The sequence below is a fragment of the Spea bombifrons genome, chromosome 3 (genome assembly GCF_027358695.1).
Source record: "Spea bombifrons isolate aSpeBom1 chromosome 3, aSpeBom1.2.pri, whole genome shotgun sequence".
NCBI lineage: Eukaryota > Metazoa > Chordata > Amphibia > Anura > Pelobatidae > Spea > Spea bombifrons.
Genome location: NC_071089.1, coordinates 37530228 through 37542472, shown reverse-complemented (window position 1 = coordinate 37542472; position 12245 = coordinate 37530228).

Genomic DNA, 12245 nt, shown 5'->3' with positions numbered 1-12245 from the left:
TACATGCAATAGTTATAGTGTTTTAATACACCTTTAATTTGGGTTAAAATGTTGAAAAAATGTTAATACTATTGTAACAGTGTTTGTGATATAGTGAGGATGGGTTTAAGGTGATATGGTGTGTGTGTGGAGGAAGGGCATGGGGGATGATGGGGTCATGGCTTGGGGTCTGTGACTCCCTTAGGGTTTCTTTTAATATTTAATCCCCTAGGGATTAAAGTCTAGGGAGTCAAATTAAATCCTAACTTTACTGACCACTACTAGAAGGCAGATTCAGTACATAAAGGTTAAACTCAGTCAGTTCATTATTTATATATATATATATATATATATATATATATATATATATATATATATATATATAACAATACATGGCTGCTTTTTTGCTTAAAAAAAAAACTATTTTTTTTCCTGTCCATTATAAACACATATAAAGCATTTTTGGCAAGTGGTGTTTGTAACTGAACAGACTTCACAGAAAGTAAAACTTTGGTTTTGGGTGTTTCAGGGCCAAGAAAGCCTAATTTATAAGGTTCAGCTATAACCTACGGTGTTGTTCAGTTAACAGGGAAATCAAATATGTTTTCTAAAGAAACTTTGAAATTAAATCCCTCAGTAATATTTCTCCTGAGAATGGTGGGATTCTCGGAATATGAAATGCCTGTTCAGTTCACCGGATGTTGCTCCCAGCAATGCTGGTAAATAAGGAAATGTATTAACACTTATGATGTTTATAAATGCAGTAGTAGTGCTAATAATTTTGCACATTTGTAACATGCATTGCAGCATAAACTATAAATAAGTGAATAACAGATGCGATTTGATGTCATATAAATCTAGGAGCCATCTGATTCATGTTGCTAGATATATGGACAATAAATGAACGCTGTCAATAGAAGGTTTTCTACTTGGTAATCTAAAAAAAAGAATGTTGGAGGATGTGCTGCTTCCAAAGATAACTAATTATAGATTTGGTGGCATTGAGCAAATGAGCTGAGGTAGTTTACTTTTTTCTTGAGATTAGATTAGATATGTTGAATAGTAGTAATGAAGCTACCACTTGACGGGGAGGAATCCAGGTTACAGAACGCGGATCATCAAATCCTGTTTAATATCTATCACAGACCTTTTGATTGCAATCCCAAACTAATTTCTCAAACACACACACTATTGAAACACCTGAATTCTCGTCCGTTGCTCAGCAAGTTATCTGAACACTTCATATAAGGTTTTTTTCAGATGGAGCTAGACTCCACCGACTATTTGCTCAACTTTCCTAGGCCTTCCCACCAAGACGCAACAAACACTTTGTGCACATTTGGTGGCCATGTCATACCCTGCTTGCGCTTTTTGGAACAAAAAAGAGGCTCAACTGAAAAATACTATATACTTACTAGAATAAAACAAACTATGTGAAGAAGAATTTATATTTTTACTTATGTGCAACCAAAACATTTGTAATATCATATATATATTCTGCATTTTTATTCTAGATTTGAATGTAGGAAGGACCAGGAACCTGTTTACACAAACCAACGCAAGTGCAGTTGCCAATGCGGGAGTAATTGAAGAAAGCATTTGTTTATTGTTTCATAAAATATACATTTATACTGACGATATTTTGAAGACTCCTATTATAAATGGTGGCTCTTACAATTACATGGTGGGCATTGCAAATACCACCAATGCAACCACTAGCTATATTGTTTTCATCAATCTTGTCAAAGACTGACAGTCCCTCCTGCTATTACATGGAATTACTGATCAGCTATACAATTCTCCTTTTCTATCTTGGACTACACACTTGTCTATTAAGTCCAAAGTTTAGTTTTTTCAAACTATCATGTCAATCTACTGTTATTCTTGGTTCTTTGTGGCTCAATATGAAAGATTACTCCGTGTTACATAAGGTATCCAGAGAGATTCTTATTGAAAAAAAACCCTACAGCATAACCCACAGTATTCAGAATGTCTAGTGTGGTGTTACAGCTAGCAATATAGCCTTTCTTCAATGCATGCCTCTCTTACTGTGCCAGTTCTAGAATCCCTATAGTTGTCTTTATTTAGATTCCTTAGCCATCTATACAGCTATTTTGTGAATGGGTCAGGGTTGGCTGTCCAGAGCATCTCCCAGATTTTGAGCTAGCCAGGGATAGCTCCAGTTAGATGTAACAGGGGTAGGAAGTTCACAAAGAGTAAGTAAGAGAGGGCAGAACCTCACATTAACACAACTAGACACTCAATGCTAACATACCCACTCACATTAGCACAACTTAAAATCCAACTCTAATACACGCTCACCCAGACCCTCATACTATAGTGCCCAGATACTAACACACACATCCAGACGCTAACACAACAAGACATTCATACTAACTAGACAAAGTAGCACAACCCAACACACACTTATACTAACTCACACACACTAACATACCCGGAAACAAAAAACACACCCAACCAGACAAACAATAGTATGCACACACACAAAGCCTAACATCCCCACAAACACATATCCAGACACACATATCCAGCACACAAAAAGATATACAAAATAGAGGAGCTCACAACCTAACAGGCATAAAAATCATACATATTCAGTTTGCCAGGTTGCTGCTAGAATAATAATGTAATGTAATAATAATAATAATCATTTTTAACCCAAAAGAGACTCTCAAGCAATTTCAAGCCTTCTCTGGACACCATTAATGAGGCACCTGTGTGGCAGGAGGGGCTGCTCAACCATAAGGTTGAGCGCACAACCGAAAAACCTCTAGAATAATAATGAGCAATAAGTACACAAAACAAAGTAAGAATTAAAAAAACATAAAAACATAAATATTGGGGATCACGTCACACTATATGGCCTGATATTGCTTATACCGCCACATAGTCAGACATACACGCTAACATACTCAGACTCATACCCTAACATACTGACACATGCTAGCATACCCACACACACACACACTAATATACCCACACCTGCTAATATACCCACACACACATATGTACCCACACACAAACCTGGGCAGACACACACAGACCCAGACACATTGACACATACACACATACCCAAACAGACAAACACATACCCAGACAGACACAAACCCAGACAAACATGCTAATATACACGGGTACACACATACCCAGACACCCCATGTACGGAGTGTGGAAGACCTTACCATGCATAGAACATAAGTGAACAGACAGCGAGACTAAACCAATGCAATGAAAAAAACATGGCCTAAAACCTAATTAACATGGCATCTTGTGTTTTAGAAAATCGCTCCTCAAAAATGCTTTATTTCAGGGCGGCCTTCCACTAGTAATTTGCACATTTCCAGGCAGGGTAACAAAATAAAACTGAAAGTTGGAGCATCCTGTTTAAAAAATTGATTGAGTGTTTACTAGAAAATATTATGTTCTACACACAAGTGATGCAAAATGGTTATTTCTAAAGAGCAATTCTAATTCAAAGTGGTGTTACCCAAGCAAAAAGAAGATATATTCACTGGTTGCTACAATTTGCTCCAGAATCCCAAAACCCTAAATTTGTCTAAAATATGTTTTAGCCATTTCGGACGACTTGCATATAGGTAGTTATGTAGTCAAGATTTTTTCCATGTAACTGCTTTGCTCCAGCTAAGGGTTTAGAACTCTATTTTATGGACTTTCAATATATGTGATGTCTAGACATGCTAGTGACTGAAAAACAGAAACCCTGCTTCTAGTGAAAAAGATTATTTGCCCCCCACAACAAGAGAAATTGGTGAATTCAAGATTATAAACTGTAAATCATATTGTTTATATATATATATATATATATATATATATATTTATATATATATATACTACTTGTTACATCCTGTTGCCCATTGTACAGCGCTGCGGAATATGATGGTGCTATGCAAAACAATAAAAAGTAGACACCTCCTAGAGTTTAATGGAAAATAAACGATTTTCCAAAGACAAACACTAATTTAAAATTTTACCATAAATCCTGCAAAGTACATTATTTAAGAGTTGCAGGTCTTTCTCACGGTTTTACTCAAACACATTTTAAGCCAAAAATTAAGCCTTCTGTTTTTTATAAAACAAAATAAGAGTTTTTCCATATGAGATAAAAAGGCTGAGATGTGTGGAAATTCATAAACAGAACCAACTTTTTATGTATTTTCCATCTGTGGCACACAAGCAGGATTTGTGGCACTTGTATAACAAGTTGAAGAAATATAAATTATGCAAAGCACAAAGCTTAACCTAATTTTTGTATATTGTACTTTTCACTCCCATGGCCAGCAAGTGCTACTGGTTTTCACTGGCCATGCCAAGAGCAATAGACGTAATCCTTAAAGAATCTAAAATAACAATATTCAAAAACCTAATGTACTTAAAAACTCCACTGCAAGCGATTTAGAATCTGCACAGTTTAATTGATTTTACTAAGAATTTATGGCATCTACAAAATGGGCAAGAAGACATGGATATTTTCCAAACAGATTTTTACAGGCTTTTGGTCAATATCCGATCAAAAGATTGATTGAATTTGATCTGGATATTTTTTTCTCCATAATGGATATATTACATATACAACGCGGAATGCATTAGGATGCTCACTGAGAAACTCATAAAAGTGCTTTGGGCTCATTCTTTTTGCATATAGTTTTGTCTTACCTAGTTCCAAACATTAATCTGATTTATGAGAACTCAGTACAGATTTTACATGTGTAGACTACTTGCTAAAATCTTATAGACTTTGTTTCCTGCATGTTCTTCTTACACTCCCCTAAATCTGATAAAAGTTAGAAGTTGGAGCAAACTTGTTTTTAGCCGGTTGGAATATGAAAAGAAAAAAAAAGGTCACTGGGAGGATAAAACCACAAGTGGTATGTTTAGAAGATATATGTATGAAATGATTCCTTTAAAAGCTATAATGTATGAAATGCTTACTTGGAAAAGCTGTCTGTTTGGAATCAGCGAGCCCCTTTATAACCTGCCAAAGGCTCAGCTAATGAGCCTAATATGTGCCTTCCCACACAGACACATTATTCCGTACAACATAAAGAGAATTCACAAAATATTTGACAGCATTTATAGCATTTTGTGGGAATATGCTTCAGATCGTGCTAAATCTGAGTAATGTCTCCAAAAATATGTAATGTCTCTATACCAAGAACAGTGCATCCGATTTTGGGATCTTCAACCACCATGGTGTGCAAAATAATTTCAGTGAGTAGGCTAAAATTGTGGGCATGAAATCTTTACATGGTTCTTGAAAAGGCATCAGAAATTGCAGTGTGTGTGGAACAAAAATATTTTTTGTTTTTTTCTTCTGTTATTTAAGCTGTGAACAAACAGAAGTAAAGACCTTGGGCAAACATTTAGGGTAGCAATAATAAGGCTTGTGGAGAGGATAACTTTATGACACAGAAATGTAGTTGTACAAAAACATATTTGGAAACCACAACTGAACCCTGGAAGTAGGGTTGCCATATCAGCAGCCATTGCCAGGATATGTACATTTTATGCTGACCGTCGTACATAACTATACATCATATGTAGCTCAGTAGATGATTCCATTTTGTGAGTTTAGATATTTTAGGACCAAAGTTTAGATGCGCTTTTCAGCAACATGAGGAATGTATACGTGTCCTGGAAAAGATGGCCGATATGACCACCCTACTTGATGGGCTCAACCATGATTTCCAAATTCTGATTCTTAGAAAACCACAAAAAATTACTATACTTTGTCCAACAGATTTACAAAGCTCACATATTGTATTGCATTGTATATATTAGCAAGCTGTGTATTTGCCAAGGACCAGAAATACCAAGGAGAGGAAACTCTCCACAAACCAAAGCTTTTACATGACAGGCCGAGTCATAGACCAAATGGCACCCCAGGCAAGAACACTTAGAGCTCCTGCCTCACCCTCAATTTTAAATAGCATTATATTTTTACTCATTTGTATGCTTTCACAATTGAATTTATAAGCACATTTTCTGCTTTGCCTTGCAGTTGTATCTAAATATCATTGTGACATTTAGGGCTGAAGAACACTTTGATACACTGAGAAAGCTCTTAGAAAGGGTGGACATGGGACGCATTGAACTGGGTCCTGAATTGGCCCGTCTCCCTAAGATGAAGACATTGATGCAGGGCATCCCCTGATTCAGACCAGCCTTGCTACATCACTGTGTTACTATAAAATCTTACATGATGGGTACCCAAATAAAATGTATACAGAATTACAACAGGACAATCCTTTCACAAAGCACTGACTGAAGTAAGTACAATGGTAAGTGGTATAAGCGAATCTCCAGAGGGCCTATAGTTCCTTTAATTAAGTGTTCTCTGAGCAGTCAAAACTTTAATTCTCCAACATAGGCAGCTACGTCGTTGTTATCTAAATAGTCTAAAATATAAATTTTGTGAAGTAGAAAAAACAAGTCTTTCAGAAAAAAAAAACATAGATATTGTTCTAGCCTTCAGCGACCAAATCATTTGTTTTTCTAATCCTACCTAGTTTTATTATTAAGCATTTATTTTCATGGAAATATTTTCCGGTACTCTTCCATGTAAAGCCAATATGAAACCACAGTCAAAATGGTAGAATTTGATATTCCCTAAATGAGTTTGTACTGAAGTGTTACCAATATCATGGGGGTTTTTTGAGTTATGCCATATACTTTACCACTACTGCTTTATAGGGCGCTCGTCCAGCTAAACAGTTTCTAATACACACACATGTGCACACTGCACTGCTTGGAAAAAATCATTCTCATAAAAATAAATGGTGAATAAGCTCATTCTGATTATCCTCTTGCCAAGATCTAATGAAAATGTAAAAGCAGCAATCAGTTTTTATTGCTTGTGAAACACAAAATCTCCAATACACGTAACTCATTTTAATTTGCTAGCAAATTATTCTTTTAGAAAAGACCTGAGCAATTTTAAGCCTAAATCCTTGTGCTACAAATTGCCTGTTTGTTATAAAGGAGAAAGGTTGGATTTCAGTAAGAACAGAACTCGAATTGTTTCTGCACAAATTTATTTGGAAAGATGTATCTTACACTGTACAAAAATATCAATAGTGGCCATGTCTGCTAAATAAAAAGCAATCATAAATCTAATTGAAGGTGATTTTTCCATTCATTTATATCCATTTTTAGTTCAGCAAAAAGGTAGTTGCCATTTTGATGACAGCATGAAACAACATGGACATTTTTTTTCTTTTATACAGTTTATTGCTGTGGGATTTGAGTAAAAGTAGAGGTAAGGAATAGAAATAAAAACAGCTTAGTAACTAATGTTCTTGAAAGGAGCCAAACATTTATTTAACGATAATGCACCTTTAAGTAAGACTAAATTCTGGCAGACTGAATTAATATGGAAAGAAAAAATCTCTGCAAACCACAAATTGTACATAAGTCACTATTTGCATCCAGTATGAAAAAAAAAAATTCCTGGTTGTCCAGTAAAATCAAAAAAACAACCAGAGAATAAAGAAAGTGTAATCCTTCCTCGTATAGCAATAATCCAAATAAAGTATTTTCTCCCCTGCTGACTACTGCGCTGTTGTTAATGGTTAAGAACTAATGTGATTCTGGATCAGTCAAACTATATTTGGTCTCCTTAGTATTGGTCAAGGCAAAATACAACAAGCAAAGTGCTTTTCAATATTTTCTTGAGATTGAAACTGAGTCATGCTGTTACCGTGTGATGGACACTCATTCACTGTAACCGTGGGAAAATGCCACAGGTGGGAGCGTGGGCCCTTCTAAGTTTGGAGTCTGGAGTTAGAAAACCATGGATATGCAATAATACTAACTAATTGGCTAATCAAGTGACTGCGTTACCTACACAAATATAGGAATACCAATCAATTTGGAGTTTTTAAACCCCCAGGATCAAATCTTTCCACCAGAAGTGTCAAACTCTACGCTATCTTACCAATAAAGAGATTTATTTAATGATATGGTATTTTGAGAATTTCCAGTGAATGTGTTAAGAAAATTATTATTTCTGAAGATTTTTCAGTTTAAATGATATATAAATAGAACTCATACAAATCATGACTAAAGTACCAATACAACAAATTACTTAAGTGAACAAATTTTGAAATTTAAAGAACATAAAAGGACTACATTGCCACCTAGCTGTACAAAGCTATAATACAATGTGCGTCTGCTTAGTATGCCCAATAAATAGCAGCCTCAACAGTAAAATACTGGTCATTGTGACCCATGTTTGCAAGAAACAAGTAATTTGGCAAATCATAATGCTGTATTTTACAGAACTACAACTAGGTCACTACATGGGCCCAAACAAGGAGATATATAAAACTCTTAACTGTTAATAACTAATTTAATAAAGGCAATCTGTGGATTGATACATGATTAATACTGTTTGACATTCTAAAGGCAGTATTAATTAGTGTCCCTATTAGTTATGCATGAGCTCAGTACCCCATGGTTTATTAAGAAAGAGAAAACATAGCAAGCTGTCAAAATGTTTACTCATACCTTGTGCCCCCTAGTTATGACTTCTTGGCACTAGGGTCTCTAGGTCCTCACTCATATGTTTCCTCCCAAGTGTCTGTCTTAGGAAGAGACCCAAACCCTTCTACCCCCTCCCTTGTATGAGTTTTTACACAGGGTTTTATAGTTGTCATAAATGTGTTTAAAAAATAAATGGTGAAAATAAAATCATTTTCTTCTAAACATCTTATTTAGTTACATAAATAGCTATTGATAGCTACCTGTTTAGAAAAGCATCTATGCTGTTAATAGTTCACAAAATAGTTTCAGGAAAGGAACCGCCTGTTCCCCGCCGCTTTGAGATATTCAGGCCACTGACTCCTGAACGTGACCTTCCGAAACCATAATGATCCTTGCCCTAGCAGTCTCTCACTTTTGTCTTCTTTACCCTCAATCTTCTAATAGATTGTAAGTATGTAGGAACTGCAACTTCTCTCTGTATATGAGTTCATGTTGATTTTGCTTTCTCCCCTTATTGTAATAGTGCTATAGAATATCTCATTGATGTATCAATACATTGCAGTAATAATAATAACATTATATTAATCTGTTAATTAAACAAAATTTTAGTTTCTGATTTTATAGCTCCCAATAGGCAAGATTAAAAAAGTATGTCCCGTCTTTTGGCTGTATTGGTCAACATCCCAATTTTTGGAACCAAAATTAGGCATTGGATTTGTGTGAGAGGTTGCTTTTCTGCTGTCTTAATACAACATAAAATAACACCAAAGTATAAAGGTTTCAAATTACATCATAATTTGCATTGTTCTGTTATAAAATTACAATTCATTATCATAGAGCACGTAACCGCCTTTTGCTTCTTCCATTTTTTTTATCATTTTTCTCATTGTAATATTTTAGATCCAAATGTCATAGTACATACAAATTTATGTTCAGTTGTTTCAATTGTGTTCAAAATACAACCCATTGATATGTTACCCTGTGAATGCTTCATAATAAACAGCAGATTAGGGCCAGTTTCAAAAGACGCAAATCTGCACCAAGAACAGAGGGGCCGCATGCTCCTGTTTGGCTTCAGTTTCCACTAGCCTGTCCTAAAAACAGTACAGTGTTTCTCTAGTATAACAATGGGCGTCAAAGGGTATATGGTACATTATGGATGTGTCCACCAAAGCAGACTATGTAAAGTATTTAAATGTTAAAAAGAAGAAAATCACAAGCACTCAATCAGATTGAACATGGTCTACCGGTCATACATGTGTAAATGGGGGTGAAAGTGCACTAAAGTTATTCTCCACAGTGCAAACAACATTTCAACAGGAGGGGTCTTCTTCTGTATCACCCTCTATGAACAAGGAATAACTTGAATGATGAACATTTATCCTAGAATTTGTTTATTGATTATGACCTTTTACTGACAGCCTGACAAAATGTGCCTCATAATGGTCATGGAAAAAAGAGCTAATTTTTTGCACCCCCTAAAAAATACTTGAAAAACTATAAAAAATTAGAAATCAATTTCAAGCAACTTTTTACTCCCTGTGATTTTAATTTTGAAAGTATTATCATTTCAAGTCAAATACATATGTGCCTCAGACAGTTCCTAATTCCTAATGTTGGCAACCTATGAAACACGATTTCTTTCAATTTTTTCCAACCATTGTGTGTATAAGAACTATAGCACGCTTATAGAATAGCACACTTATTTAATGTTATCTGTTTACGTATCATGGTAGCGTGACTCTTCTTTACAAGTTAGTTGCAGACAGACAGCACCAATTGTTTTTTGTCTTAAGGAGGCTTTTATTAAATAGGTACAATTGGTGCTGGTGGTTAAACAACAAAAAACACTGCCTTAAACTCTCAAAGCCCTAGGCAGCAATAATGACCTTGTGAACGTAGTAGCCATGATTTTTATGTATGCTGCCAATTGGTGGTTAATGACCTAAATACTTGTCCCATGCTACCTTAGATTTAATCTGAATATTTTCCCTATTCAGACCTAATATCTTTATATAGCAAAGTGGTGCTCTGTAAAACAATCAGAGAGGATTAATGATTGAGAGACTTTTCCTCTCTGAGTAGCAGGAACTGTGGTTTTAGACAAAACAAGTATAAGTATTTTGGGGGGGAAATTATTTATCTTCTATGAGACTTAAAATATGTATTCCTTATCTTCATACACAGTAGTTGAGGCAGACCATGTCAAGGGGAAGGTTTTTCTTATTACTTGTTAACATATATAAGATGATGGAATGTCATCCCACCTTTACAAATACCTAAACACCTAAAAAATATAAATCAAACAAGTTATATGGTCAAGAAAGATAACAGCTAAAAGACCAAATCCCAGTAGAGGGGAACAACTCTCATACAGCAAAACAGAATTTATAGGCACAGCTTAGTTAGAGTTCTGTTAGAGCCACAGAAAAAGCCGAGCCAGAAAATGCTGTAAAGCACATTTTTTATATCACTTCAATCCATCAAGACTTTGTGATAATCAGAAAGTCAGATGAGATGATCTACGATTACCACAAAAACATGTCAGACAGATGTCATGTCTGCCTCATCATTTACATCAAATGATGATCTAGATTAAGTCTGAATATTGGTTTGAGTCATGCTGAGGTTTTTGCTTGGCTTGCCAAATGCTGACATAAAACAAAATTAACATATATTCATATAAAAGAATGACAATTGACCCTAAAAATTCAAGTACAATGATTGGTTTTACAAGTGGTTTTAGAGAGATCAGACAATTCCCACTTTTTTCTCCAGGTGTTCCTAGACAACAATGCCAGCTGGGTATGGCTTGAGAATGATGGGTTAGCTGGTCCAAAACCAGGAGTACCTTTTATTGCCAATACACAGCATGTTAAAAAGGGTTCATTGTTCCATGTAGCACGGATACAACAGACATTCTTCAAGAGCAGATCAGAAACTGCACATGTGTAAAAGAATAAATGTAAGCATTCATGCAAATAATTTAAAAATCATGCGAAAGCAGAATAAACAGGCATTACTAAACATATGTAACAAAGGTTTCAGCCTAAATCTCTTAAACACAGGACAAATGCAGGCCATGATACTTGGATGGGGAGCCACAAATAGCAATTCAACAAATCTATCTAAACAAACAGCTTGGCAATATAGAACTACAAAATACTTTTTTGGGACAGGTAATACATTACCACAGAGGAACCCATACCATTGAGTAGAAACAGGTTCTGTGCTCTTTAGTGTATTTTAAATACTCAAAAAAGATGATCTTTCTCTGTGATCTTTTATTCTTGTTGATATCTGTGTAGATATATATATATATTATATAAAATAGAAAATAAGTGATAATATAAGTGATCTATCAGTTGCTACGGGGATAGGCCGCTTTTTCGCACCAAAATTGCTCTTGATAACTAACTCCATTATATGACAAAATAACAGAGAAGCACAATACCTGTTGTATCTAATTGGATCAACGCTTTTTAGTTGTTTTTGGATCTACGGTATGCTTTCCAAAGCGATCTATAAATAATAATAATAATATAATAAGGTAGCATAGACTTCATTGAAACTGAACAGAACAACTTTGAACTCTCCAACATTATTGTATACCGCATTTACTTGTGTTTTTCATGATAGCTTAACATACAGAAGTGATACCTGTCTAACACCACGTCATGGAGTATACATTTATGGCAAATAAATCCACCAGAAGTAACGTGGAGGAACAATGCCCATGTATT